We start from the raw sequence: 27,680 nt of genomic DNA, 5'->3' as shown, positions 1-27,680 counted from the left end.
CTCTCTCTCTCTCCCTCTCTCTCCCCCCCTCCAATCTCTCTCTCTCCCTCTCTCTTTTTTTTTTCACACACACACACACACACACACACACACACACACAGCTGTCCTATCTACTCTCAAGGAGCTTTCATAGTCTATCTACTGGGGAATTTTGCCCCTTGGATTTGAAAAAGAAGGGAGTACAGAAAGATTCTTTAAACCTGCCTCTTATCTCCAGATAGTCTAGATAAAGAAATTTATTTCCATACCTAAAAACATTATTCCTAAAATAGATGTATAGCTCTAACCAATGGCTATAGTAATGATAGAGGGGGAAAAATATAGGAGTTGGAGTCAGGAAACCAGGGAGTTGGACTCCAGATTCTGCCACTCAACAAATGCATAACTTTGTATAATTAATTTACTTCACTTTTCCTCATCTATAAAGTGGATACAGCAAATCTGCTTCACAGAGTTTTAAGGTGCAAATCAGATACATTTTATATATACCTATATATGCTTACAAGCAGTTTCTGAAAAATTATAGGGTAGAGGTTAAGTACATAGGCTCTGAAGTCAGACTGCTTGGGTTCTTTTTTTGGGGGGGGGTGCCCCATGCCTCGCGGCATGTGGGATCCTAGTTCCCTGACCAGGGATCGAACCCATGCCCCCTGCAGTGGGAAGCTTGGAGTCTCAACCACCGGACCGCCAGGGAAGTCCCAGACTACTTGGGTTCTAATCACAGCTGCATCCCTTCATTATATGTGAGACTGAGCAAGTTACTTCCTCTCTCCAAGTCTCAGTTTTTTCTTCTATAAAATGGCGATAAGGAGGATTGAAACAAATATTTCCCTTGGATCAATGTCAGACATATAGCACAGTGCAGCTAGCATCATCATTATTAGATCTGTGCTGAATACAGTGAATACAAAGATTAAGAAATACATGGTCCTGCCCCAAAAGAGCTACCAATTTAGTGCAAGAAACAGGTCAGAAGAAAAAATTTTAATAACAAAATACCTACCTAAAAAAATTATGCAAATATCAGTTGACATTATTATATAAGAAGTTAATATAAAATAACTCAGACTGATTCTGAGTGGAGCCTATAGAAATCCATCTCCTACCTAATCACTGCAACACCTTCAAACTAATAGACAAAGGAGGTAGAAAACAGAAGCCTAAATGTGTTCTGATAATCAAATAAAATGGAGACTTTGAAACTATCCTATACAACAACTATTCTACCTCAATACTCAAAAGAGAAGGCAATGATGCAGAAAGCATAATGCAGGCACTTGTAGTAAAGAAAAAAACATCCTCCTGAGAGAAAAATGAAAAAACTGGTGTAGTACCAAACTTCAGAGCCAGAAGGCTTTCTTCATATGAAAAAATCTTTGTCTTAACCAATACACTGCACCATTCAGACATATCAATAATTAAACACATTAAAATTTTTGGTTGGGCTTCCCTGGTGGCGCAGTGGTTGAGAATCCGCCTGCCAATGCAGGGGACACAGGTTCGAGCCCTGGTCTGGGAACATCCCACATGCTGTGGAGCAACTAAGCCCGTGCGCCACAACTACTGAAGCCTATGAGCCTAGAGCCAGTGCTCCGCAACAAGAGAAGCCACCGTAATGAGAAGCCTGTGCACCGCAACAAAGAGCCCCCGCTCTCTGCAACTAGAGAAAGCCCATGTGCAGCAACGAAGACTCAACGCAGCCAAAAATAAAAAATAAATAAATTTATTTTAAAAAAAAATTTTGGGTTGATGTTCCACTTAGGAAAAATACCATCTGCATTACTGAAATGCTGTAAACAGAACCAATTTTCAGGGAAGAGATAACCTGAATATGACTGCATAAAATTAAGCTTTCTAGTCTGTAAAAGCAGATCCCCCACTTGCCAGCCACCTGCACCTCTTTAAATGAAAATATGCCGATGTGCCCTGTGGCGCAGTGGTTGAGAATCCGCCTGCCAATGCAGGGGACACAGGTTCGAGCCCTGGTCTGGGAACATCCCACATGCTGTGGAGCAACTAAGCCCGTGCGCCACAACTACTGAAGCCTATGAGCCTAGAGCCAGTGCTCCGCAACAAGAGAAGCCACCGTAATGAGAAGCCTGTGCACCGCAACAAAGAGCCCCCGCTCTCTGCAACTAGAGAAAGCCCATGTGCAGCAACGAAGACTCAACGCAGCCAAAAATAAAAAATAAATAAATTTATTTTAAAAAAAAATTTTGGGTTGATGTTCCACTTAGGAAAAATACCATCTGCATTACTGAAATGCTGTAAACAGAACCAATTTTCAGGGAAGAGATAACCTGAATATGACTGCATAAAATTAAGCTTTCTAGTCTGTAAAAGCAGATCCCCCACTTGCCAGCCACCTGCACCTCTTTAAATGAAAATATGCCGATGTGCCCACCTGAGAGCCACCAAGTGATTCATGCACAATAAGCACAAGCTTTACTTGGAACGTCCCCCCCCCCCCCCAGATGGACACACAGCTGTTGTGGGGTAGGAGGGGCTGGGAATGAAACAAAATCTATTTTACTTCTGTACGTATTCCTAGAAGACTTAAAACTGGGATTTCAACTTGAGTGTCCTCACGAGAGAAGCTAAAACTGTTAGCTTCTCTCATCCCTACTCTTTCAACCATCCCTACTCTTTCAACCAGTTCTCCACACACTGCTCAGTGTTCTAAGATTTTCTAATCAAGGAGCCTCCCTCATTTTGCTCTATGGATCAAGACTAGACCAAGATCCAAACTTCATGTCTTAACTATTCTCTAAGTTCCCTTGGCCTGCCTCACAGCTGTACTCCCACCCCACCCCATTCTCACCTCTACCATCCAATTATAGTCACTCAATACTTTCTCTACCCAGGAACTCATTCTGGTCTGTTCTCATCAGCTGTCCCCAAGAGCTAACATAAAACTCAACAAAATGTTTCCTTTATACAGTTCAAGTCAAATTTAAAATTTCTCTCTTAAAACAGCAGTGGATTCTCACTAAGCCCCACCTGGTCTAACTATGAAAGTCACGTAATGATTACTATCTCACCTAGCATTTTTCAATTTAAAAGGCATCTTCACATCCATTCTCATTTGATCCTCACAACAAAACAGGTCAGTTATTATTATTATTCCTCCTCCAAGTCTCAGCTAGAGAAAGTCAGTTGTCCCAAGCAATTCAGCTAGTAAGAAGCAAAGCTAGAACTTTAACCAAGTTTGTATAATCACAAATCCAATGCCCTTTCCATATATGCACTCACTCTCCTGACTAAGAGAGTATAAACAATGAACCAGATGTCTAAATGTCCCTTAAACAAATTACCTAGTTTGAGCAGCAAGTTCCTAAAGAAAAATGAACTCTTATCAGTTTAACAGCATCAACATAAAATGTAACAAAATAGCACTAGAAGTTGGCCATCTTTTAATAAATCCTGTGGCCAATGATGAAAGAAGCATCAAATTATCCCAATAGTTCAGTAATAGAGTAAGTCAAGAAGGAAGGAAGCCAGCACTTATTGAGCCCCTACTATGTTACAGGCATATACTAGGCACTAACCCTAAAATCCCTTAATGTGGGTATCATATCCCTATTCTTATCAGATGAGCAAAACAAGGCTTATGCAAGGAGTAACGGTTAGCCAATGAGGGTTAAAAGGTTTATCCAAAACCATCCAATAAGTGGCAGTGCCCAGATTTTAAAACCCAGTTCCCAAACTACAAGTCTGAGGTTATTTCCAGCGACTCTATCATGTTTTGGCACATGATATAGTGCCAAACTTTTAAAGAATTCCTAAAACAGAGTATGTCTGGAAGGCCTTTAATTTCGGTAAGATAATCAAAATACTCCATGAACCTTAACTGCTATAATAATATAAGATTAGATGACACATATAACACTACTATATATAAAATAGATAACCAACAAGGACCTACTGTATAGCACAGAGAACTTTACTCAATATTCTGTAATAACCTGTATGGGAAAAGAATCTGAAAAAGAATGGATGTATGTGTATGTACAACTGAATTACTTTGCTGTACACCTGAAACTAACACAACATTGTAAATCAACTATACTCCAATATAAAATAAAAATTAGATTTAAAAAAATTAGATGACAGGAAGAACAATCAGATATACATCTGATGACAGGTACTAATTCATGTACAGTATATTACTGAGCCAATCACTGTAATATCTAAGAGCTGAAGAGAAACTTTAATGTATCTTCAGAATATCTTATGCTATAACTGAAAACCTAACATGAGGTTTGAGTCCAGTAAACTGCCCACCACTTATTAACTGAGATACCTTAATTTGGTTACTTAAATTCTCTGAATTTAGGTTTCTGCATATGTAAAATGGAAGAAACAATACCTACCTCTCAGGGTTCTAATTAAGATTTAGAGATAATGTGTGCATCACCTAGGACAATGTCTAGCACATGGTAGCTAGTCTCATCCTTTGCCCTCTGTGAATACTCCCAGAAAAAAACATGTAGATGAAAATTAAAAACTCAACTATATGATTTTCCAAATAGAATGGGATATTTGGTACCATGGAAAGTAAATATTCAGATGATTGAAAAAAAAAAATTTTTTTTTCTTTCAGATGTTTTGGCATTGGATAGACAAAACCTTAAAAAAAAAATTCCAGGGGCTTCCCTGGTGGCGCAGTGGTTGAGAGTCCGCCTGCCGATGCAGGGGACACGGGTTCGTGCCCTGGTCCGGGAAGATCCCACATGCCACGGAGCAGCTGGGCCCGTGAGCCATGGCCGATGAGCCTGCGCATCCAGAGCCTGTGCTCCGCAACGGGAGAGGCCACAACAGTGAGAGGCCCGCGTACCACAAAAAAAAAAAGAAAAATTCCATATGACAATCAAAAACAAACTCGGCTTTTATGCCTTGAATCCCTAAGCAGAATTTCTTGCCTGTTCAGAAGATCCTCTAGTTACCTAGTAACCACCTGCCAGCCCCAAACTAAAGAAAATTGGCTCTGCACTGGTCTAATTACCCAACCAGCCTGAACAATCTAGAACGAAGTGTGGAATAAAGAGAATTGTCAGCCAGAATGTTAGTGAAATTATCCACAACAGGAGACCTGAGAATCCAAATACCACCAGGCAGTATTTCCATGAGAATAAAATCACAATTTATGAGCCCTGCAAATTATACCATTATTAAAACAAACATGCCATTGAGGCTACAGCTATCAGATAAATGGCTTTATTGTCCCCATTGTTTCATCTACTGCAGCAAAGAGGTGCAAACTGAATGAGCGGTTACCAGAAGCTGCAATTTCTAGGAAATTACAATGCAGACCTCCATCTTAAAGCTCCCTTTGTGTTGGGCTGTAAACGCTCTGGAGGGGAAGAGGGGAACGGAGGAACAACTCTTCTCCGCTGCCCCCAAACTCAAAGTTGCTGACAACTTTACAAGCAGAACTCACCAATCACCCCCACGTTCTCCTATTTGTTTTTCCCCCCACTAGGTTGTTCCTGGGCTCACCCAGGAAGGAAGAATCTGAACTTAGCAAATCTACTTTATTCACTAAGAAGCCTTTAGACAATTCTCCAACCCAAACAAACACAGACAGAAGAGACAAGGAAAATGGATACCGGTTTCCCTGGCTCCCACAATACAAAGTACCTCCATCTACAGCAATGAAAATTAATCACAAAGTACAAAAACATGGCATCAGTTCCTCCATTAGGAAAAAGAAAATCCCTTTACAATAACTGCTGGCATCATAAACCTCGAGCTGCATTTTCAGACTTAAATGGGAAATCTGAGACACCACCTAATGGCTATCCTGGGCCAAACTGTATCATGGAATAGGGAACACAAAAGTAATCCCTTCAGTAATAGTTCACTGAACTTCACAAATCTACCAATTTTGGAAATGGAAGGAAAGAAACTAGCATCACTGGCTATCTGCTATTTGCCAACCACTGTACACACATTATTTCTAATCCTCACAAGAACCCTCAGAGGAAGACCAGATATCCCTTATTGACAGGTGAGAATTTAAGGCTCAGAGAAAATAAATAACTTGCCCAAGGTCACACAGCCACTAAAACTAAAATTTGAATTAACGTTTCTCTGACTTTAAATTCTAAGCACTTTTAACCTTTGGATTTTGCTTTTTTGTGCTACCTATTAGTAAAACCTAATAAAATATACTTTTAAAAACAAACAAACAAACCTCTAGGATAACAAATTTAAATGCTACCTGAACCTTTCACAGAGTTCTAACACTGCAAGGCAGTCATGGGACAATGCAGATGAACTATGACATCATCATACAATTCATTTTCAAAATTCTCATTTAATCCTCCCAACAAATTTGTGTGGTATGATCCGCCCCAGCTTTACTTTTATTTTATTTTATTTTTTTTGTCTGTGTTAGGTCTTTGCTGCTGCACGCGGGCTTTCTCTAGTTGGTGCGAGCAGGGGCTACCCTTTGTTGTGGTGTGCAGGCTTCTCATTGCGGTAGCTTCTCTTGTTGCAGAGCACGGGCTCTAGAGCGCAGGCTCAGTAGTTGTGGTGCACGGGCTTAGCTGCTCCGTGGCATGTGGGATCTTCCCGGACCAGGGCTCAAACCCGTGTCCCCTACACTGGCAGGCAGATTCTTAACCACTGTGCCACCAGGGAAGCCGAGTCCCAGCTTTGTATCTGAGAAAACTGAGGCTCAGAAAGATTTTACAATTTGCCCAAGGCAGCATGGAAACTAAAACCCAGAACTTTGACTACAACCTCATTGCTCATGCAGCTTTATCACAATGCCAGACTTAAACACAGGCATAAAGAACTCAAAAATCTGTGGTGGAGTTCTTTGCTTATTTATGAAGAACATCTGTTCATAATTAATAGCACGTGGAACAGTGGGCATGGAGGAGGGAAGGAAGGAGTACCAGAAAGCCCTTTAGGTCCTTAAGCTGCCTAATCTAAACTTTCCTATTTCAAGAAAGCTCATTCACTAAGAGGGAACACAAGGTCTAGGTGATAGAAAAGCATTTTGGAGCTCTGACTCCTAAATGTACTCTGGGCCAGCAACTTCCAGGGACTGAAGGCCAGCTATGAGTCAGGCGCCACGCTAGGCTCTTTCTACACACTGTTCCTCTCTTCCTCATGGTCCTCTGCGCCGGTGATAGAATCCCTATTTTACACGTGAGTAAACCAGGCTGAGAGATAAAATGACTTCTCCAAAGTCACCCAACTAACACAGTGGCAGACTGGGGATCTCAGTCCTGATTGCTCTGACTTCAAAACCATTGTTTAATCTATAATAATAATAGAAGTAAAAAGTTATAGAAGGCAGACCAATGTTTGCTTGGATAAGGGATCAGAGAGAGCAGGAAGAAGGGATTGCATAGGGGTACCAGGAAACTTTTGGGAGGTGATAGATATATTCACTATTTGAATTGCAGTGATGGTTTCACAGATGTACACACATGCTAAAATTTAGCAAACTACATTAAATTTGTGTCATTTACTGTTTGTCAGTTTTACCTCAATAAACCTGTTCAGGAAGGAAAAAACACATTGTTCTTTTTACTAATCACTGACCATGACCCCAGAATATCTGCCCTTAAATTGTGTCTAATCACAGGAAAACCAGGCCAAAGAGTTCTTTCCCTAACCAATTTAGTTCTGAGTTTATATAAACTATTAGTAAAACATCACAGAAAGGACGTTTTAAATACCTAAGAGTAATAGATTATTTCCAAACACTCTACAGCACTTCAGAATAGTATCCAAACAAATAAAATGTTAATTACAAAATGCAGCCTGGTAAAAGGATAAAGAGTAATGGCATTGCACAAACCTGGATTGAATCCCAGGATTCAAGTGAATCTATTCAGGTTGCTAAATCTGTATCCAGTTCCTCATTTATAAAATGAAAGTGATAATAACAATGCTACCATTTATTGAAATCGTACCATGTGCCAAACACCAATCTAAGCACTTTATGTAATTATCTCATTTAATCTTCCCAACAACTATACATTGTAAATACCACTATATCCCTATCTCACAGATGCATAAAATAAGTTACAGAAAGATTAAGTAACTTTGAGGTCATACAGCCAGTGAGTGCAAGAGGTGGGATTTAAACTCACCTTGCAAAATTTTTCTGAGGAATGAACTTGAAGAAAGAAGTAAAATACTATAAGTCTTAGTATAGTACAAATGATTGGAAGTCCCCTCTATTCTTTAAACAAGTTTCTCTAAAAGAAGTCTCTTGTATTGAAAGAGGAGAAAATTTGTTTTAATATTCTACAAATCAAACTTTTAACTGATTATGGCTAATAGTATGCACTTTACCCATTTTATCCCTAATTCTCAGTCTGCAAATTACTATTATTTTTTTCTGTTTTATTGATGGGGAAAATGCAATTCTGAAATGTTAAATAACCTTTAATAGTGGCACAGATATAAGTCTCCTGACAAGAAATGGAGCTCTTTCCAGTCTGGCTTATTGCCATCCAAGTCACTCAGAACCACACTCAGTACTTTTTCAGAGACCACTCCTTAAGCATCTTAAGCAGTATCTTCCATAGAAGCACAGAACCAAAGTTTCATGGATTCTGGACTTAAAAACTCTTTGCTCTAAATCGTGATGTCTATACAGTGTTAATGCTTTATAAACGACATCTATACACTAACATACTCAATCTTTTTCTTTTTCTCATTTCTGGCTTGAGTAAGAAAACTTATGCTCCAATCTGTCAAAATACTATTATCAATGAATAAATAAAACACAAAAACCAGGATATAGGGACTTCCCTGTGGCTCAGTGGTTAAGAATCCACCTGCCAATGCAGGGGACAGGGGATCGAGCCCTGGTCTGGGAAGATTCTACATGCAGTGGAGCAACTAAGCCTGTGTGCCACAACTACTGAACCTGTACTCTAGAGCCTGCAAGCCACAACTACTGAGCCTCTGTGCCACAACTACTGAAGCCCATGCACCTAGAGTCCGTGCTCCGCAACAAAGAGAAGCCACCGCAATGAGAAACCCAAGCACCACAACGAAGAGTATCCCCCGCTCGCCACAACTAGAGAAAGCCTGCATGTGGCAATGAAGACCCAATGCAGCCAAAAATAAATAAATAAATGTATTAAAAAGGAAAAACAAATAGGATATAATATTTGTTTAGCACATTTATGAAATTCTTTCACGTATATTAAATCCTCACAACTTTCAAAAGCAGATACAGACATGGTCATCCTCACTTAACAGGGGAAAAAAACTGAGATTCAGAGTGCTTACACAACTTGCCCCAAGTCAAACAGCTAGTAAGTGGCAAAGGTGGGGTTCAAATCCAGATTTTATGACCATATATCCAGAACCTTCCATACACAAGACCTAATGTTCTTTCAGAAATAAGCTCAGGTGTCTATTCCTCCAAGAACTCTTCCCTGAAAAAGTCATTAACACCTCCCTCTCTGCTACTTATTCTACAGCATGTACCATACACTGAACTGTAATGTATTTATTTATAGCTTCTCCCTTGCACCTGGGAGTTCCTTGGAGACAGAGACCACATCTCACTCACCTCTGTGTATCATCAGAACCTACCTAGCAAAGAACCTGATATCCATGTTAACTAAATGAATGCAAGCATAAATGATTATTTTTGCCTGCTACTAAGACTCTAATCAACAAAACTTTTTTTGGAAGCCACAATTTAAATCATGTGTCAGGAGCTATGAAGGGCTTAATAAGCGTTAAAAACCCTACATTTCTTAAAGTCTCAGTCATCCCACCACCATAACAGAGAGGTCAAATCCTATACTTAGGCTCAAAAAAATCAAATGCATAAGCAGAGTACTTGTGGTTTGGTTTTGTAGCATTCATTTTATGTTACCTAAAAGTTAAAATTGACAAAAAAATTAATAAAGATGAAACTTGGAAGCGGAGAAAAGAGCTAAGAGTTAGAAAAGCAATCATAAGGTCCCAACTTCTCCATTTATCAATGTGACTTCATTCATTCCAAGTGAGATTCCAGGATCTGTCACAAATCAAGTTCTTTATGAAGATATACATGTCTAGTGTGTATACCATTCCACTGACCCAGCTATGGGCAAAGAATAGAGGATAAGTGTGAGCTGAAGTATAGTGGACACAACACAAGGGGAGGCAGGGGAAGGTGCAATGGCCACTAAAGAAAAGTCATTCTACTAAAACTCAGCCTAGAACAACATGGTTGGGAAGTTACAGTGCTAACAGACCAGGCTGAAACTATGGATTCACTCAACAAGTGCCTATTCTGTGTAAGGTCCAAAAATGAGCTCTTGAGAATAAAAGGATGATTAGATGCAATCCCTGCTCACTGCAAGTGGAGGAGACCAATAAATAATAAATGGATAATTACACCCCAGAGATAGGGCAACCCAGAGACAGGGCACCCAATCCCAACCCGGAAAAGTCAAGGAAAGCTTTCTGGAAAAGGTTAACTCCTAGGCTGAGTCTTAAAGGCTGAGTAGGAGTTAGACAAGTTAAAAGTTAAAAGGAGATGTCCAGGCCCAGAGAAGAGTATGTGCAAAGACATTAAAGCAAGAAGCTTGGCAAGTCTGGAGAACTGCAAACACCAAACAATATACACATCATTAGTATTAAAGGTAAAACATGTAAGCTGGGAGAGGCAAACAATGAATGACACTGGAGAGAGTTAGGGAGAGAACACTGAGCTAACTCTCTTACTAAAAACCATACTGGGGGGCTTCCCTGGTGGCACAGTGGTTGAGAGCCCACCTGCCCATGCAGGGAACACGGGTTTGTGCCCCGGTCCGGGGGGATCCCACATGCCGCGGAGCGGCTGGGCCCGTGAGCCATGGCTGCTGAGCCTGCGCGTCTGGAGCCTGTGCTCAGCAACGGGAGAGGCCACAACAGTGAGAGGCCCACGTACCGAAAAAAGAAAAAAAAAACATACTAGGGAACCCCATCTAGGAGACAGTGTACCTACACTGACACTTGACTGAAGGGCAGGCAGGCTTTCAGATATGTTCATTTAGAATGGATAGTTGGTTTTCTCCTCTATAACTCCACAGCCTGATCAAAATGTACTGTCAACTATACTTCAAAAAAAAAAAAAAAGTTCTGTCAAAGCCATAAACCTCAAAAGTATGGATAAAATTACCACCAACAAAAATAAATGCAGGAAAAATTCAAAAAACACCCTCCTCCTTTGGTTCTGGGGCAGAGTACTATGGAGAAATATTTGATCCCCTCAGTAATGAGTGGTATAGTTAGAAAAAAAATTTAGAAAGGGGCATTTCTCATATTCACAGACATTTTTCATCTAGAAAGAACTATCAACATCAGTGAACTCTCCAGAACAATTCAAACTGTTTCAACTAGACTAAAAAGTTTAAAAAGTTGATGGAGAGCCAAAAGCCATACTATACCTGCATTGGTTCACCAACAAACCCAGGCAAACAGCCAAAATTATAGACCTTCCCTGCCAGAAAGACCAAGTAAACTAAACTCAGAAAACAAATTCAAAAAAAAAAAAAACCCCAATAAATTCAGTGCTTTATTTCTCTAATAAAAATGCTTTAAAAGCCAAAATACTGTTCCTTCTTCACATGCTAAAAGTCACATTAAATCCAGGCTTCATTCTAGAAGGATAATATGAATAACAGCTCCCATTCATTGACAGTAATATATGCCAAGCACTGTGCTAAGTTCTTTATATGAATTGTCTCATTCAATCCTCACAACTACCTAGGAATTATGTACTATTATTGCTGTCCTTCCCTTTTTAAAGATTAAAAAAATGAGGTACAGTAAAGTAACTTGCCCAAGGTCTCACAGCTAGTATGGGGGAAAACAAGGGCAGCATAGATATATTACCTATTTCTGAAGAGATTATTGACAATCTAAGGAAAATTCATCCTATTAGATCTCTTCAATTCCTAAATATCCAAATTATTTAAATAGTTTCAAAGAGTCTATCATTAAGAAGATTGACCCTTTCCCCACAACAACAAATGGTGACCAGACCCTACCATGCACCAATCTACACAGTAGCCCAGGGCTGCTAGGTTATATCCTACTCTGTAAAAACTGGTTCACTCATTTAGCACCAACTCAATTATTCAACAAAAATGTACTAAACCAGGCTTCCCTGGTGGCGCAGTGGTTGAGAGTCCGCCTGCCGATGCAGGGGACATGGGATCGTGCCCCGGTCCGGGAAGATCCCACATGCCACGGAGCAGCTGGGCCCGTGAGCCATAGCCGCTGAGCCTGCGCGTCTGGAGCCTGTGCTCCGCAACAGGAGAGGCCACACCAGTGAGAGGCCCGCGTACCGCAAAAAAAAAAAAAAGAAAAAAAACTAAACCCTACTAGGTTCCAGGTATCAAGGATACAGAAATAATCAGTGACACACTGTCCTTGGAAGATAGCACAGAATATAGGAAAGACCATTCATAGGCTATGGAGGTAGCAAAGTCTGAGAATAAATCCCACCCTAGTCACTTACTGGCTGGTGGGCCTGAGTAGGCACTACATCTCTGAGCCTAAGCTTTCTCATGTGTAAAATAAAATAATTATGGCCACCCTACAGTCTAATTGTGAGTTTAAATAAGTTACCACACATAAAGGGCCTAGCACAATGCAGGCACACAATGAATGTTAATTCTCCTCCCCCCAGAACTAAGGATCCAGGCTGTATAGGGGTGTTGGCTGAAAGGTAAAACAATGCTCATTGTTATGACTTATTTAGCCAACCTCCTCCATCCCCCTCTGCCCAATCATAGTGAAAAACCAAAGTCATTACACAACAAGATCACTTGGCTGTGGCTTCATCTGCATCTTTTTCTTTTTCTGCGGCAAATGCCCCAGGTTAAGGGTAGGAAGACACAGAATCACTTTTATACATAGCTATGCACAGTTCTCTAAAGACTACTTCATGCCTTTCTTTCCACACAAGTGGTGGGACTTCCCTGGTGGTCCAGTGGGTAAGACTCCACGCTCCCAAGGCAGGGGGCCCGGATTTGATCCCTGGTAGGGGCACTAGATCCTGCATGCATGCCGCAACTAAAGATCCCTCACACCACAACAAAGGATCCCGCATGCTGCAACTAAGACCCGGCACAGCCAAAATAAATAAATAAATATTAAAACACACACACGCGCGCGCGCGCGTGCACAAGTGGTAAAGAATAAGCATCAAACCCAATGATTTTCTTTTTCTTTTTTTTTTTTTTTTGATGTGGACCATTTTTAAAGTCTTTATTGAATTTGTTACAACACTGCTTCTGTTTTATGTTTTGGTTTTTTGGCCACAAGGCATGTGGGATCTTAGTTCCCCAACCAGGGATCGAAACCGCACGCCCTGCACTGGAAGGCAAAGTCTTAACCACTGGGCCGCCAGGGAAGTCCCAAGCCCAATGATTTTCTAACATCCTGACAAAGCTGTAAAATTGCTCAACTCTAAAGTTCTACTAAGTGAAAGACCAACTGCATTCATGCTAGCTTTCAAAGCAGTACTTTTAGTAAAGGTTTAACAAATCCACCTATTCCTTCAATAAGCAATCAGTAAAGCCTGGAAACATAATTATACTAATAAATAAAACTATATCATATTGTATTGAATTAAGGCAGTGACATCAAACTGTAATAGTGTCATTGCATTCTACATAGCCATGCCAAAAAAAAAAAAAAGAACTATTCTGAGGTCTTGCTGAAGCCACAAAAGTCTCAGTCCTTAACTACACATCTTTCTGCATAGCAAAGTACAAGAGTTATCTCAAGGAAAAGCACTTAGGCACTTGTGCAATTAAGTTGCAAGCTGAACTACCTGCTTTTTTTCATGAAACACCATTTTTACTTGAAAGAACAACTGCCAGACAAACTGATTATTCAGACTTGGATGTTTGGCAGACATTCTTTCAAAAATGAACAATGTGAGACTGTCACTTCAAGGAAAACAACTGTCAGTATTTGTTGCCAATGATAGAATTTGGGCTTTCAAGCAAAAACTAGAGAAGACTTGTCTGATGAAATGGGTAGAGATATTAACAAATGTGATTTTTTGATACTGTATAATAAAATATGTCAACATTTTAGAAGATCTGCGTAACTCAATGAACCAGTGTTTTCGAAATGACCAAAGCATGATGACACAAAATTATGCATGAGTAGAAAATCCATTCAAAGTACAAAACGACCAATGGACTTTAGTGTAACAGAGTATGAAAGGCTCACTGATATGGTTTCAGATTCCACAAAATAATGGACCTCTAAAGAAACTACCAACTGACAAGTTTTGGTGTAGTATATAAAAAAAGAATATCCATAGTTATCTAAAAAGTCAATCAAGGGAATTCCCTGGCAGCCCAGTGGTTAGAACTCTGCGCTTCCACTGCCGGGGACCTGGGTTCAATCCCTGATAGGGGAACTAGGATCCCACAAGCCTCTCGGTGCAGCCAAAAAAAAAGAAGTCAATTAAAACATTCCTCCTGGGACTTTCCTGGTGGCGAAGTGGTTAAGAATCCGCCTGTCAGGGCTTCCCTGGTGGCACAGTGGTTAAGAATCCGCCTGCCAATGTAAGGGACACGGGTTCGAGCCCTGATCCGGGAAGATCCCACATGCTGCGGAGCAACTAAGCTCGTGTGCCACAACTACTGAGCCTGCGCTCTAGAGCCCTCGTGCCACAAATACGAGGAGCAACTAAGTTGCTGTGGAGCAACTAAGCTCGTGTGCCACAACTACTGAGCCTGCGCTCTAGAACCCTCGTGCCACAAATACGAGGAGCAACTAAGTTGCTGTGGAGCAACTAAGCTCGTGTGCCACAAATAGGCCTGCGTGCCTAGAGCCGGTGCTCTGCAGCAGAGAAGCCACCGCAATGAGAAGAGCAACAAAGAGTAACCTCTGCTCGCCACAACTAGAGAAAGCCTGTGCACAGCAACGAAGACCCAACACAGCCATAAATAAATAAATAGATAAATAGATTTATTTATTTAAAAAAAAAATTCTTCCCTTTTCTAGCCACATATATGTGGGACTGGATTTTTTTAATATACCACCAACAAAACAACCAGTTGCAGCAGACTGAATGTAGAAGCAGATATGTATCCAGTCAGACAGTGAAGAGATTTGGAAAAATTTTAAATATTATTCTTCTATTTTGTGGAATATAGTTATTTTCATTAAAATATGCTAACATTTAATAAGTTTATTATTTTTAAATGCACAGTTTTAATTTTTAACACAGTAAATACTGGTACACACAACCCACAAACAAAAGCTCTTTGGAGTCTTTAATAGGAAGAGTGAAGACCCCAAAATTTTTTAGAACTATTGCTATATAGCAATGAGAAGGATAAACTATTGCTACATACAAGAACATAAATGAACCTCACAAACAAAGCTGAGTGCAAAAGCCAGTCATACCTTATAAAAGTTCATAAGTAGGCAAAAATAATCTATGGTATTGGAAGTCAGCATATTCGTTACCCAACCGGGGACTGAATCCGGGCCACAGCAGTGAAAGCATCGAGTCCCAACCACTGGACTGCCAGGGAATTCCCAACGTTCCCTTTCTTGATCTGAGTGCTGGTTACACTTTTTGTGCACTTTTTCTTGTATATATACCTCAATACAATTTCTTTTTAATCTATATTCTCTAAAAAAAAATACACCCATACACACACCTGCTTTAGGCTCACGTGAAGAAATTTTGTTAACACTGGTCAGGGTAGAAGTAGGGCTTTTTTTTTTTTAAAGACAGATTTTCAGGTGATTCTAATGTGTAGCCAAGCTACTACTCACCTAAGTAGGTTGAAAAATACTGATCTAAGAATTTAAAACCAGGGAACTTTTATATACAACACAGTAAAAAGAACAAGGACTTTGGAGCAAGGCAGATCAGGTTTTTAATACAAGCTTCTCTTCTTTTACTATGTAACCAAATGCAAGCAAGCTACTTAATCCCTATAGGCCTCAGTTGCTTCAGCTTCCTCTTCTGTAAAATGGGCACAATACCCTAAACAGGGTAAATGTGAGGATTAAATTATATAAGGGAGAGAAAGCACCCAGCATATTGCCTACCACAGATATTCAAATATTAAGTCCTTTCTGTCTTTCCACCTTCATCTCCTACTACTCCTAAGGCCAAAAATAAATTACCCTCTTGACTCTTGATTTCTTCATCCTTAAAATGAAAATAATGCTACATGACCAACCTATACACTGTAGATCAAATAAAATAGCATAATTATATTTGCAGAAGTATAAATAGTGTAACTATATTTACAGACAGGGATTTCTGCTACCAACTCAAAATAAAAGAGAGAGGACAACACATTAGAAAATTAAGATAGGGAGTTCCCTGGTGGCCTAGTGGTTAGGATTCCGGGCTTTCACTCCCATGGTCTGGGTTCAATCCCTGGTCAGGGAGCTGAGATCCCACAAACCTCGTGGTGCGGCCCAAAAAAACTAAAACAAAAACATAATACTTAAAAAAAAAAAAAAGAAAAGAAAACTAGGATATGTATATAAGGCTATAAAACAGAAGCTAGAAAATATGAGCATCAGCAGAAACTATCAAGCCTGAAGGACATGATCAGAAGCCAAATCGAGATTATAATCTCTAGTCAGCCAGGGATTGAAGCTTACTGTGAAAAATATATCAGCCCAGGGTTCCTTCAAAATGTCTGTATCTAAGAGAAAACACAATCTATAATATCATAAAAATAGGCATATTCTGAAAGTACCCAGACACCTGCCTAAAAGGAAGAAGGTGGGGGAGTTGTATTGGAGCTTTATAAACCAAGGTGTTTTCATAGCATCTTTATACAGAAATCGATGGCCTAGGGACTTCCCTGGTGGTGCAGTGGTTAAGACTCCATGCTCCCAATGCAGGGGGCCCGGGTTCGATCCCTAGTCAAGGAACTAGATCCCACACGCATGCCACAACAGAGGACTCAACAAGCCGCAACTGAGGAGCCTGCCTGCTGCAACTAAGACCCAGCACAAGCAAATAAATAAATAAATATATATATATTTTTTTAAATCGATGGCCTATTTAACAAAATAAACTTTTAGATAAACAGTAGTTTGACAAAAAGATTCTGTACAATTATTTTTAGTACTAAAGATATGCATAATTTCCTAAGGAATTAATTTTATAATAAATAAAACAAGAAAAATGAACTTGCTTTAGTCTCTTTGCTCTTCACTAGGCTACAACTTTAAGGGACTTCCCTGGCAGTTCAGTAGTTAAGATGCCGTGCTTCCACTGCAGGGGGCTCGGTTCGGGGAACCCCGCAAGCCTCGCGGTGGCGGGGTTGGGGGTGGGGAGTCTACAACTTTAAGTCTGATTTCTGATAATGTACCAGGGATTGTCAAGCTATGGTACACCCATGGCCTGTTTCTGTATGGCTTGTGAGCTAAGAATGAAACATAGGAGGGGGGAAGAAGGGAGAAGATGGGGAAGGGAAAGAGAAGGAGAAAAAAATAATAGACACTGTATGTGACCCACAAAGCCTAAAATATTTTTTTACAGAAAGCATTTGCCAACCCCTGAGCACACCATCTTGCTGTCTTCTACTTTTGAACCTTGTGCTATACACCATCATCATCAAAGCCTTTATCAATCCAATTAAATTCTAAATTCCATTCTAAATAAATAAAAACCTACATCTGGAAAAACACCTATCACCTTACTCCTCGTTAGAACATGACATACTTTGTCATCTCTCCTTACTATGTTCACTTCAAAAATTAATCATTCACTACCTGCAAGGCACCCTCCAAGGACCTAGGACTGTATATGATGACTAGAACACAGCCCCTGCCCCCAAGAAACTTACAGTTAAGTGAAGGAGCAGACAGAAACAGTCAATTTTCCTAAAACAGGGCAATATCAATATTATGACAGAGGCACACACTGGATACTCCCTGTGAACAAAATGGGGGCACTTATGACAACCTTAAGGATTCTGTAAGGTTCCTTAGGGGAGATGCACTTAACCCAGAGGGATGAATAAAAGGAGAAACAGCATGAGCAAAGGTGTGAAACTGTAAAATATCTGTAGAAACTACATGCTACTCAGTATTACCAGTGATGGGCGATCAGGCAGAAGGAGTACATAACGACAGGTCATAGAAGGCCTAATATGTCATGCTAAGGAGCTTAAGACTGTAGAGCCAATGAAGGGATTTAAGCAAGGGAGTGATGTGGACATATACACCACTGGGTAGATGTTCCGGCTGCTGGATGGAAGACAGGTTTACTACATGGGTGATATACAAACTAGTTAGGAGGCTACTGCCCTTGTCCAGGTAAGATTAGGGCCTGAACTAAGGGGATAACCGTAGGAAAGGGGAGATGAGTTTCAGAAATATTTAGAAGGATTTATTTTTGGCTATAGAGATAATGGAGAAGAAAAGACTAATAGCACAGATTCATATCTTGAATGACTGGATGAACAGCAGTGCCTTTAAGTTAGGACAAAACTACAGGAATAGATGACTTTAGCTTTTGAGGGAGATACAAAAGGGGAGAGGCCAGAAGAAGGAGATGGGGAAAATGAGTTGTTCTGGACCTACTTAATTTAAGGACCATCAAAATGGATGTATGCAGGTTGCCAGTAGACAGTGAGATATACAAGTCTAGAGCTCAGGAAAGAGGTCTGAGCTGGAGATAGGGATTTTGAGAGTCATCACCATACAGCAGCAGTTAAAGCCAATAGAGTGGGCAACACTACTCAAAGAAAGAAACTTAAAAAGTCCAGTGAGTCAAAGAGCCAACACTAAGGAATATCAACATTTACTGAGAAAGCAGAAACAATAAAGATCTCTTCTTAAATATAAGGTAGTTTCAAAAGCTTCAAAAATCTCTTCCTGCTAAACAACAGACTGGAAAGAACAACCATGAAATACATTCATTAGTACAGCTCATCTAATGGACAAAGTAAAGATTAAGGAACTCAGTAGGGGGAGGGCTTTCCAGGTGGAAGGCACAACATATGGAAAGAATAAGGGCATAATAGTACAGCATGTCTTTTTTTAAAAGGGAGGGGAGAACCTCTCCCCTTATTTTTTTCTTTTTAATTCATTTATTTTATTTATTTTTGGCTGCTTTGGGTCTTTGTTGCTATGCGTGGGCTGTCTCTAGTTGCGGCGAACAGGGGACTACTCTTTGTTGTGGTGCACGGACTTCTCATCGCAGTGGCTCCTCTTTGTTGCAGAGCACGGGCTCTAGGCGTGCGGGCTTCAGTAGTTGTGGCACACGGCTCAGTAGTCGTGGCTCGCGGGCTCTAGAGCGCAGGCTCAGTAGTTGTGGTGCACAAGCTTAGCTCCTCCCCAACATGTGGGATCTTCCCAGACCAGGACTCGAACCCGTGTCCCCTGCATTGGCAGGTGGATTCTTAACCACTGCGCCACCAGCAGTTAAGCCCCGGTTTATTTGGTTTTACAGTAGGCATATATGCTAGAAAGCCCTTAAAAAGAGGTACAAAGTAAGGCCTACAAGAACACTGGGAGGGAAAAATCGAGGAAGATTGTGCTGTTGACGTCATGAAACATTTGTAACCTCTACTTCCCCAGTACATCCACATATCCTTCAGGTCTCAGCTCAAGCATTAACTCCCCCAAGCATCTCTCTCTTCCTTGCTCTCTCAGGCAGGTCAGGCCATGTCAACCTCCATCCTCCCCATGGCCCTTGCCCAGGTCCCCACCATAGCAATTATTCCATTATGCTACAGTTATGTGTGACATGTCTGTCTCCACACTAGATTAACTATAAGCTCCTTAAGAGTAGGGAATTTTAATTTTTGTATCCCATACTCCCAGCACTCCCTGACTGTCATCTAATAACCACTCAATAGATACTTGTTGAACAGATGTCTTAAACATATCTGTCACACACCGACTACTAGCTCCTTGGTCTTGGAATGCATTGAGGATTTACATTCTTTGTTTTGCTTTACTTATGATAATTTTAAAATAAATTTATATTCCAAATGTAAAATGAGTAAGGGGAGATATAGCAGCAGGAAAACACTGAATAATAAAAGAATAGCCTGGAGGAAAAGTTAGCTGTAAACAATTCATAAGTAAAATAAAAATAACAACAGTAGTATTTACCATATTAAGCATCAACTACGTATGTGCCATTCAGTGTTCTGGGTTCTTTGTCCTTATCTCATATAATCCATTAACAACCCAATAACTGAGTATTATCTCTCTTTTACATATGCATAAATAATCCATCTCACTGTACTACTCTACCTTGTAATAAGTTACAGGTAGAAAACTAAGAGGGAAATGACTGTATTTGTCAGGATAGTGAAGAGCAAATGTTGTATACTGCATTCTCCACTTCAAAAAGCATCAATTGTTTCATTTTGAGCAAGCCAGCACAGTTAATGTAGAACCAGGTCCCATAAATTCACTAGGAGAAAGTCCTCTAGCACCCTCTCTGTCCCACTATATCCAACAATCTTCAAGTTTTAAGGGAGAAACTGTGAACTGATCTTCACGTATTCCTCCTCCACTGGGAGAACCCTTTGGAAAGGCAATAAACCAAATATAACAAGCTTTTCACCTTTGTGTGGGGTGCCCTGACTTCATTTTTGTAAACTAAAGAGGAAAAAAAAAAAAAAAAAACCCCAACTAACATTTATATAGTGCTTTACAGTTTAAAGAGTATTTTCACATTTATTACCTCATTTGAGCCCCACTTTACAGGAGAGTAAACTGAAACTCTAACAGATTATTAATGCATTTGGATTTCACATCTCTTAGACAAAAAATTCTTGGGGTTTAGGTTGCTAAGCTTCTGATATGCATAACTAATGACTTCCTATTCATGGTCCACTCTGTACATCAGAGGACAGACCCTCCTGTACAATCAGGTGAGGACCAATGTACCAGGCTGCCTTTCTGCAAAAAGAAACATGCACAGAAATTCTGATCAGAAGAGTTACGTGACTTGCCAAAACATGACATGAAGCTCTAAGCTGGTATTAAAAGAATCAGTATCTAGTAAATAAAAAATCCGCCAATAAGAAAAAACTCTTAAGATGCTGTTCTTTCACAGCTCACAAAGGCTGCTACTACCCTCTCCCATTCCTATTTCCAAGTATGATTGATCCACATCTGGATAATCTGATCATCCATAAATGCAAACTGGCTTCCTCTTGCCATCTAGACTACCCATATATGTATGTACACGCATACTTACAGACATATACTAAAGAATATATTTTTATATGTGTATATATAATATACATACAAATAAGAAGTGTTGCTGAGTAATGGGACTATAGACAATAATATTGCTTCTTTTACTTTTTCTGTAATTTCCAATTTCTGCTATGAGCATGTTATTTTAATTAATGGTGGAATAAAGCTCTTTTAAAATTAAAAAATAAGGATAATAAATAAGAAAAAAGCAAGTCACAGAAAAATACTTAACACTATGATTCTATTTATATAAAGTTATAAAGGTACAAAATATATTGTTTAGGATACATACTTGTTTGGTAAAACTATTTTTAAAAGCAAGGGAATGATTCACACAAAATTCAGGAAAGTGGTTACTTCTGAGGGAGAAGGACAGAGATTCAATCAGGCAGGGAATCACAAGAAGCTTTAAAGGTACTAAAAATCTCCTTTTTGTTAAACTGGGTAGCAAAAACATAGGCCTTCAATTTGTTATCATTCTTTAAATTAAAGATTTATATTATATGCACTTTTATACATATGGTTTATCTCACAATTTAAAAAGAAGATATAAACAGGGTTGAAGAATCAGAATTTCAGGGCTGTAACCCAAACTCTTCCACTCACTGTGTAATCTTAAGCAAGTCATTCTACCTCTCAGCAGTTTTTCTTCTTATTTTATAGATGAGGAAACTAACAACTAATATATGTTTACTACTTTACTGTTTAAAGTTCCTAGACTAGGGACTTCCCTGGTGGCACAGTGGTTAAGACTCTGCGTTCCCAATGCAGGGGGCCTGGGTTGATCCCTGGTCAGGGAACTAGATCCCACATGCATGCCGCAACTAAGAGTTCGCATGCCTCAATAAAGGCTCATGGGCTTAGTTGCGAGCTGCAACTAAGACCCGGCGGAACCAAATAAATAAATATATATTTTTTTAAGTTCCTAGACTATAGTACCAACATACTAATATGCAGATAAACTGTGAGATAATAATACAAAGTAATACCTCCTTACTAAATAATAGATCATAATACTAAGAACTCAGCGGTAGGACACACAAGGCTATTCACATTCTAGTCTCTTCTATCTAATAATAATAACATCTAATATTTTTATAGTGTACAATGTAACACATTGTATTAAATGCTTACCATGGATTCTTTTGTTTAATCCTCAAAACAACCCTATGAGATTAGTTCTCTTATGCCCATTTTACAGATGAGACCACGGTGCCCAAGGTCACATAGGTAGTAGTAAATGGTGGACAAACTTCAGAACCCACACTCTTGACCACTACGTTAGTTTTGCCTCACTTTTCTCACGACATTTAAATCATCTATCTCTCCCATGACACTGAAAGCTCCTTGACAACTGTTTTTTGTTCACTTTTTTACAATTTTAACTGTATTTAATTGTACAATTTAGTGGAAGTAAGTACATTCACAATGTTATGCAACCATTACCACTAAGTATGAAAGGTTTTTAATGACTTTACTAAAATCACTAGGTTATCAAGTGGTAGAAAGGGGATTTGAACTCAGGACTCTTAACCTCTAAATTAACAAGCTATTCATTCTACCAAGGTACCTGTCTACCAATACCTCCACTGCTATCCCCTTCTCACCAGAATACTGGAAGAATCAAATGAGATGAAGATACTAAAACACTTTATATACATTTCTACTGCACAGGTGAACACAGCTGTGAGGGGGAAAAAGAAAATCCACCAAGACAATTCTCCCAAGCGATTACCTTCCATTTTGAGCTCTCAAAAGCTAGGGCTTTCATATAAATATCCCACCTCTAAATCAAGCCTGCAGATCCACAAAAGCAACGTCTGGACCCCAGAGTAAAGTTATGAGGAGAAATGCTTGCATTAGTTAGATTACTCTCTCATCAAATTATGGGTAACTGCTCAAACCTGATTTTTATTGCAATACAGAAAGCTTCCTCATAACAAAACACTTTCAATTCCAAGGATAAGTCCAACCTTCAATCATTCTGCCCATTTTGGAGCTACAATAAAAAAAAAAAAAGATTCTTGGGGCTTCCCTGGTGGCGCAGTGGTTGAGAGTCCACCTGCCAATGCGGGGGACACGGGTTCGTGCCCCGGTCCGGGAAGATCCCACATGCCGCAGAGCGGCTGGGCCCGTGAGCCATGGCTGCTGGGCTTGCGTGTCCGGAGCCTGTGCTCCATAACGGGAGAGGCCACAACAGTGAGAGGCCCGCGTACCGAAAAAAAAAAAAAAGATTCTTAATATTGGGTATTTTCATGTGTTCAATTGTGAAGGCCAAGGAAAATGGTTTGTTTACAAGCTGAACCCTGAAGCTTGAACAAAAAAAGAATTATTTTGATCCCGTTGGTGCCTTACATCCCTCTTTACATCCCTCCCCATTTTTTCCCCAATCTAAGCTCTAATCAACAGCCATTTCAGGTTTAACATATCACAGTTAATGCAATTAAGTCCAGAAAACTATTTTCCTAAAGATGTCTCCTCCATTAACACCCTTCTCTACTTTCCAGCATCACTCTTCTGCCATGAGAATGAGCATATCATTAAGCTTTAAATAAAATTTCTGAATAGATGGAAGTATTGTTTTTGTAGTTAATGGAATACGCTTACATCTCCTAAATAAAATAAAATAAAAATGATTCTTTATGTTTTTAGCCACATCTGACAGAATTCTAACCACCTGAATTCCTTTAGAAGAAAATTCAATCTACAGAAATATAGTCCAATTATTTTAAATCTTATCAGGTAATGTCAAAAGAGAATCAAATGAAAATACCAAACTATCTCACCAATGAATATTTATGACATTTCCATATTTTCTGTCTTCTCTCTGTTTACATAAAACGGTGGTACCAAGATTCATCTCTGGATTATTAGCCTGCAATACAATGATGGGCCTAATTGCCTTGCAAACCAGGACACCAATAAATGGAGTCTTCAAGCAATCAATTTTAAGAGGAGGGGGAAAAAAAGGCCTAAGCTCTTTCTGAATACATGCACGTTGCCTGACTGGGAAATAAATTCAGCCTTGTATTTTTCAGTCTCATTCATCAGTTCTCAAGCAAGGAATGCTCCCTTAACCACCTCAAGCTCATCAAATCTATTTAATACCAAATTCCAGGACTAATTTTTAAATGCACCTGGAGGAGAGAGGAAAGGAGAAGGCAGAGATGTCAAATAGAAAGACATCTATCACATTCCAGTTTCATCTTCTTCATCTTTAGTTATTGGAGTGGGGTTTTCTCCCCCAACTTTCTTTTTATAATACATGAATAATAGAAGATACTTTTCCCTCCTCAAAAAAAAAAAAGATACTTTCCCCTCCTCAATTCTACCTTAACTGAAGCCCCTCTCAACTTTACCCTTTATGTTGGTTTACTTCCAAATGATACTAATACAAGTGAAACAAACAAAAACTAACAGCTTAAGAAGTCCTCTAGAAAAGTCTTTTATGTACCTTCTCTCTCCCCAACCACAGCCTCCAAAGCTGTCCATTTAAGTCCAACCCCCAACCCTCTTGTGTCTCTTGGAGGCCATCTCAATCCTTCTCCAGAATCATCCAATCCACCTCTTCCCAGCACTGCTCACTGCCCCTCGCCATCCTCCCTGCCCCCTCCATACCAACAACCCCAGGTTTCCCACTCCTTAATTAGCCACATCTGCTACCTCACTATCAGCAACCACCTCTCCAGTCCTACCAGTTCATCTCAGACATTCTTGCTCCAAAACTCCCTCTGCCACCTTGGCCAAGGGACATTTTCTTCAAGATACCATCCCCCAACCTTGCTCACCACCTGCCACTATTCTTTCAGTAAGTCCAGCCCAGAAGCATCTTCTGTGCCCTCTGCCTTCACCCTGTACCCAGGAAGCCACCAGTGCTTCTAAGATCACTCTAAATCCCATCCCACTGTGCTCCCCCGCTTCCCCTCCCCGCCCAATTCCAATCCTTGTTCGCCCATTTTGGGCCTAACTTCTACTTTACCCCCTCCTGCCAGCTCACCCTCACACTCCCCTCATTCAAAGTCCCACCCCCCACCAGCTCCTATTCCAACCTCCATAAGCACTCCCCAGGAAAACCCCGAATTCTACCTCCTCTGCTTTCCTAACCCACGCTATTCCATAAAATCTCAACAAATTCCACCACCCCCAGATGGCAAGCGCCCACTTCAAGCTCAGGTCTCAGCCCATGCCAAGACCCTCCTCACCCCCGGCTCCTACCACCTCTATCAGCCTGCCCTAGGTCCACCCCAAATTCCACCCTCCTGAATTAGTCACCCCCCAGGGTCCTATCCAACTCTGCAGTCGCACTCTCTATTACAATCAACCCCTTACCCCGCAACCCGGCCCAGATCCCAAGCTGTCAATTGCTCCAGGCCAACCCCAAATCCACCACCCTCAGTCAGTCCCCTCCCCCATTAAAAGCCATCCCACTCCAGTCTCAACATCCATTTCGCCCAAAACCATCCAAATTCCACCCCAACCCTACAACCCCACGCTCCTGTCCCAGATCGTTCCCATTAAAAGTCCCCTTCCCTTGTCTCTCCCCCCCCCAACCTGCTTGTGTCCCACCCTCACCCCACCCCCAGCCCGCGCCTGGACAACTCTCCCCAGCCAGCCCGCCGTTCCATCGCGACCTCAACCCCCTTCCCCCAACCCGCGAAGGGGCTCCGCAGTCCCCACTCTCATTCTCCCCAGTACCACCGGCCCAGGCTCAGGGAGAGCGGACCGGGGTAGGGTGGGGGGGTGATCTCCTCACCGGCGAGCTGCTGCAGGCGAAAACGGCGGCGGCGGCAGCTGAAGCGGCGATGCCCTTGTCTTCTCTGAAGGCTACAGAGGCGACGCTCTCGCTCCCTCGCCCGTGTCCAGTAAGGTGGCGGATGGCGCGCAGGGACTGGGAGCCTCCTCCTTCTCAGCGACTCGGCTCTGAATCCTCTGCAGTAGCCGCCGAGGAGCCCGACGGGTGGGGGGAGGGGACGCTGGGCTGCGGGCTAGAGAGGAGGAGGCTGAGGGAAGGGGCGGGGGACCGCTGAGAAGGGCTGGGAAGGAGGAGCCAGCGCAGCGCCGCGACACGTCCCACAGCCTCAGCCCGCCGGGACCACAACTCCCGGCATGCCCCACTCCGGTCCGCGCGCAGCCGGCGGCCCCCGGCGCGCGCCCGATGCGGAGGGACTATTCCCTCCTAGGTCTCGGACAGTGGAATAAAGCCAACCATCCGCGGGTGGCTTTTGTAGACTCAAAGACCACATAGGAGGCAAGTTAGGCACCACAGCGGCCCCATCCCCCAAGGGACGCTTTTAGCAGCGTCTCCGCCTTCTTTACGCGCGCGCACACCTCCGCACACGGAGCCCCGCCACCACCTCCCGCTGGACTACATTTCCCAGCATGCCCACAGACTCTCGCCCTCCTTCCGGACCCTTCTCAGACCCGGTACTACAGTTCCCAGGGAGTGTGGTCCTTGCGAAATGCTGGGAGATGCAGTTCTCAGTTCTTCCTCCATGTTAAGAAAAAGAAGTGAAAGAGAGGAAAAAAGGAAGGAAATATGTCAACCCACCGAGAACAGGCCTACATTGGCTAGATCACTTGGAAGTCTGTACTTTCTTCGCAATACCCGTTGCCACTGTCTCGCACCAGAGCTAATGCAGCAGCCTCCTTCTGCTCTCCCTGCAAAATTGTAGACGATTTGGCAGCTTGAACCCAAATATAAAAAGAGCGTACTTCTTGTCCCAGCTCCGCTACTTTTAAGAATTTACCTTAGAAAGATAATCAAACAATTTGGAAAAGATGAATGGACAAGGTTGTTATCTGAGATTGTTGATTACAGTGAGGTAAACGCAAATGTCCTTCAACAGGAGCTGGTTAAATTGTATATACAAACAATGCATTACTAAGCAGCTGTTTAAAATAATGATATGGATCTTTTTCTTGACATCAAAAGCTATTCACAATTTATTATCGAGAGAAAAAATTGATAAGAGAATAGCAAGTTTAGAATGATCTAATTTATATGAAGCTCGAGACAATGTTCTATAAGCATAGAAAGATTTCAGGAAAGAGGTTCCCCAAAATAACATCTGTGATTATCTTGGAGTAAAGAGTGTCAGATTTCAAGTAATTTTCATTTTCATATTGCCTGAATTGTTTAAAAAGAGCACATAACTTTTTAAGCTATAAAACTATTTTCAAAAAATATAATTTTCAAATCCAACAACAGCCTGTCTTTGCTTCCTAAAAGCTTTTCATGGCTTTCTATTGCCCTCAGTGGTACTCCAAAACGAGGTCTGTCTGGATTTTCTGGGAGCTCAACATTTCCACTAATTAAAACAAATAATGGTGGGGACTTCCCGGGTGGTCCAGTGGCCAAGACTCCAAGCTCCCAATGCGGGGGGCCTGGGTTCAATCCCTGGTCAGGGAGCTAGAGCCCGCATGCCGAAACTAAAAGATCCTGCATGCTGCCACTAAAAGTCCTGCGCTCAGCAACAAAGATCCCA

The 27,680-nt window shown here is 41.2% G+C and overlaps 1 protein-coding gene across 2 annotated transcripts in view; it reads right to left on the bottom strand.

The window, feature by feature from the left end:
• The window catches only part of FAM168A (family with sequence similarity 168 member A), a 183,919-nt gene extending 157,738 nt beyond the window's left edge, over nt 1–26,181 (bottom strand). For both annotated transcript variants that reach the window (XM_024761982.1, XM_024761983.1), the window contains exon 1: nt 25,949–26,181. The gene's annotated coding sequence lies outside the window, so the exon portion shown is untranslated. The remainder of the gene's footprint in view (nt 1–25,948) is intronic.
• Nucleotides 26,182–27,680: the final 1,499 nt, after the last annotated feature.

Source organism: Neophocaena asiaeorientalis, unplaced genomic scaffold, assembly GCF_003031525.2.
Source record: "Neophocaena asiaeorientalis asiaeorientalis breed wild unplaced genomic scaffold, Neophocaena_asiaeorientalis_V1.1 scaffold263, whole genome shotgun sequence".
Taxonomy (NCBI): Eukaryota; Metazoa; Chordata; class Mammalia; order Artiodactyla; family Phocoenidae; genus Neophocaena; species Neophocaena asiaeorientalis.
The sequence above is the reverse complement of the archived record's forward strand: the minus strand, read 5'-3'. Positions and strand labels throughout refer to the sequence as shown.